Raw genomic sequence first — 4347 nt, forward strand, 5'->3', positions numbered from 1 at the left:
GCTTAGTAGTGACATAGTGATTCTATCAGCATTTAGTGATAAAAAAATGGGATTTTCCCATCTATATTTACTGAATACATGAATCCTGGATCAAGGTGGAACTTTTAAGGGTGCATTTAGAAGTAGAGACATGTCTTGCAACATATAATACATGATCTTGTAAAAGAATTTTGTTCCAAGCCAGATTCCTCATATCCTTTGTCGTGCTCAGTCAAATTCATCTTAGCCTATTTTTGGAAAGAGTAGGAATTTGTTAACTGCAAGGTCAGCAGTTGGAAACCACCAGCCACTCCATGGAATAAAGACAAGGTGTTCTAGTGCTGAACACAGCAAGTCTCAGGAACCTCCAGACAGTTCTGTCCTGTCCTGCAGGGTCGCCATGGGTAGGAATTGACTCGATGGCAGTGAATGGCTTTGGTTCCACTTAACTTCCACAGGAAGTTCAGAAGGCCAATTAATGTTACCTATCCAATCCTTTATTATATTTTTAATTTTCAAATAGGGTGTTTCCATGCAAAATATTTGTCTTTTGACACTTCTTTCCTTAAACAGGCATCGAAGACCTTAATAGAGGCACTCTTGAAACAAGGCCATCATGGAGTTAGAAGACACGTCCTCTGGAGATGGAAACTTCTCAGGTTATTTGACTTTGTTTGATTGAATGGGATTCCCTCCTTTAGTGTTGGTGTGGTCATGTTTTCCAACACAACCGATGGCAAAAGATAGCAATGCAGACAGCAGAAAGTCAGACCTCTGGTTATAAATGTTTCCTATGATCATGACCTTGGGCAAATTTGAAAATTGAGTTTAAGACCCCTTTTCTCATTTTCCTTATTTTCAATCTTGGTGAATAGTCTTCACCTTGAGTCAAGGTGTTGTATTATCTGACAAAGCATTTTAGTTATATGTGTGAGTTCAAATATCTCCTAACAGGATGGTAGAGGTGATGCTTCTAAGCTGTGCCTGAAGCATTACTGTAAAACAAGTGATTTTTCTGATATGATCTTAGAATATTTCTACTTCAGAATGTTTATGGTAAAAACATCCAACAAAAATGTAACACTTGTGTTTTGTGTTTACTATAGCTACATGTTTATATTTCTATGGGAAAATGCCTGTAAGTAGAATTGCTAGATCAATACATACCTTTTAAGTTTTGATTGATATATTGCATCCCAAAATATTGAACTAATTTATAGCATCACTAACAATATACAAGAAAACCTGTTTCTGTTCACTTTTTTAATACTTGTGTTGCATATACTTAATTTTTTAAACACCGATTAATAGATAAAAGATAATATTACATGGTTTAATTAAATAATATTTCTGTCGCTCATCTTTTATATGACTATTGACCATTTGTTTTCAATGGAAATTGTCTTTCTATGTCATGTAATGATTTTTTCCTATTTGATTATGTATTCTGATATGTGATGCTTCTTTATATAATTAATACATATTATGCCAGTCTCTCACATAGTTTGAAAATATTTTTCCTCAGAATATCATTTGTCTCTTGCTTATGTACAAAGTATATTTTTCTATATACATATATATTCAACTCTGTATTTCTCTGGGCTTTATGACCTTTCTGTATCCACTTCGAAAAGCTTCCCCACTAAAAAATTTAGAGAGAACTTGCTTTTATATTTTTCCTATTGCTTTTAGGTTCATTTTTATACACTTTAATCTAATTCATTCTCAATCACTTATTCTTTCAAATATTTTGAATCTGTTGCTTTATTCTATTTTGGGCAGAATGAATAATATCTCTGATAATTTAGGGAGAATCAAAAAAGAATGTGGTTTGTGCTTCCTGTATTTAAGTTTTAATGTCTCTTATGGTCTTCCAGAAAGCTTCCCAATTATTTGTCCAGCTCCTTCGGGTTTCTGAAATAGAGAATGTTTTTCAGCTGTCCCGCTGAAACTCGGGGGGAGACCATGTTTGTGTCACTTCTTCCCACTTCTGAACAAATCTCACAGCCTATTGAAAAGAGCATTGTCTGGGGAGGCCTTCCAACAACTTCCAAAAATGATTGAGTAGGATTATTGTAGACAGGGTTGATGGGGTTCTAAAAGAAGAGATGCTTGGGAGACAAACAAGTAAACAAACAAATAACGGCATAAAGAATCAGAGAATACCTACTATATTTTTCCCCAGACAAGTTCATTTGGACATTGAACTTGAGCTATTGAGTGTGGGAGGTAATTGGATCTTAAACAACAGGTCTACAAGGGTTATAGAAATATTAGTGTATTCAATTTATTTCAGCACTACCAAATACTAAGAGACCAAAAAGGTCTCATAGTATAACTGTGGATGCTATGAGGCCAAAAAGGGAGATGAAATTCTTTAAAAAAATTTTTTTATTATTTTTTATGAACTTCTTATTAAAAACATTTTCTTTCTTGTTATAAATTATGCTTAATCTAAAATACTAGCTTATCACCATTTATGGTTTTCAAAAGCAGTCATCTTCCCTCTTGGTTGTACTTTCGTAATCATAAGTTCTGATCCCATTGTCTTATCAAAACTAATGAAGTGGTAGAGGAAAGACAATATCCAATGGAAGGAAGCGGACAAAAAAGGATGGAACCAGGGTAGGCCATTGGGAGGTTTGGTGAGTTGTTGAATGTAGAACTAATGCTCTTCTCTGTAAATCTTCATGTAATTCACAGTACAAAGTTTTTCACAAAGAGAAACAGGGAGAAACCGGAACAAGTGATTTAAACTGTGGAGATCGTAACCAATGACACGAGACTATGCATATATGATTTATGAAATGGACAACTAGCTTACTCTATAAACTCTCACCCAATTCACACTAAAAATTTGAAAAAAAGAAGAACCTGACAAACGAATATAGATCCATAGGATGTCACAGCAAGCAAATGTTCCCATAATGTTTGAGACCAACCTGAGATTAGTTTTGAGAATGATTCTCTATCTAGTGTTCATTTCTATTTTATTTAATATCACTTTGTGCTTTATGGTTTTTCTTTCCTTGACTTGGGAAAACACAGGAAAAGAAAAGATATTTAAATGTCTTATTGATTTTTCTAGTATGATATCGCCTTTATATTATTTTACTCTTCGTTTCATGACAGCACTCGGAAAATTTTCTTGGGGGCTATATTCTAGTTATAAGATTCAATTCCAGTATCATTTGAGGATTTAAAATATGTATCCAGAGACAAAGGACAAAAAGTTACAATTAAATCAATATTTTAATTTACATCATGGATAAAATATAACCAAGTAATCTAATGACTACAGTTCCAAATCAGGTTGCTATTACTGGTTGGTAGCATCTCCATGGAAGTTAAAAGGCTGAATGCTAATCTATAAATTAACTTCTACAGGCCTGCAGTGATACATTGATTCTTAAAAATAACTTATGAAGCATTTTGCTGGTGTTTAACAGTGAAATAGGAATCTGAGGCGTACAGTTGGACATTAAGTCAGGAAGACTGAAGAAGGATTGATAAGTTTGGATTGCAGTGCGAGTGGAGAATATTGGAAGTACCATGGATTGCTAAAAGGATAAACGAATCCGTCTGGAAGAAGCATGGCCAGAGGGCTCCTTGGAAGCAAGGATGGGGAGACTTGTCTCACGTACTTTGGACATGCTTTCAGGAGAGACCAGTCCCTGGAGAAGGGCGTCATGCTTGGTAAAGTAGAGGCCCAGAGAACGAGAGGAAGGCTTCAGTGAGATGGACTGAAACAGTGGCTGCAACAGTGGTTCAAGCGTAGGAACAATTGTGAGGCTGGCGCACGGCCAGGCGGTGTTTCTTTATGGGGCTCTTATGGCCACTATGGGTTCGGAACTGACGCCGTAGCACCTAACAACAACAACAACGGCAAATAGCAGTTTACAGAGGAAATTCACTAACTGAATAAGTGACTGCCTTAGCAAACTACCTTTTTCTGTACTTTGGGACAGTATGGATTGATAAAAGTTTAATATTCAATAAGCTTTTTAAAAAATCTCAGTATTATTTATACTGGCTAAAAATAAGCAAGCATGTAGCAATAGGAGACTGGTTGAATAAGTTTGCAACCAAAATAAAAATAAGTTTGCAGCTAGTCATCAAAAGTCATGTACTTAATGACATGGAGAAAAGTGGAAATTATATAATCACATGCATGAAGCAGGTCACAAAACAGTAGGCACCTACTTTATTTTACAATATGTTTCTCTTTAAAAAAATCATTTTATTAGGGGCTCATACAACTCCTATCACAATCCATACTTACATCAATTGTATAAAGTACATTTGTACATTCATTGCCCTCATCATTCTCAAAACATTTCCTCTCCACTTAAGCCCCCGGCATTAGGT

At 35.2% G+C, this 4347-nt stretch overlaps 1 long non-coding RNA gene across 1 annotated transcript in view; it reads left to right on the top strand.

The window, feature by feature from the left end:
• Positions 1 to 571: 571 nt before the first annotated feature.
• LOC123522226 overlaps positions 572 to 4347 on the top strand; it is a 55197-nt gene continuing 51421 nt past the window's right edge. Inside the window, exon 1 of the long non-coding RNA XR_006680512.1 lies at positions 572 to 638. This is a non-coding gene — a long non-coding RNA (uncharacterized LOC123522226). The remainder of the gene's footprint in view (positions 639 to 4347) is intronic.

This window comes from Echinops telfairi, unplaced genomic scaffold (genome assembly GCF_000313985.2).
Source record: "Echinops telfairi isolate 266 unplaced genomic scaffold, ASM31398v2 ScPeMD7_3;HRSCAF=10, whole genome shotgun sequence".
Taxonomy (NCBI): domain Eukaryota; kingdom Metazoa; phylum Chordata; class Mammalia; order Afrosoricida; family Tenrecidae; genus Echinops; species Echinops telfairi.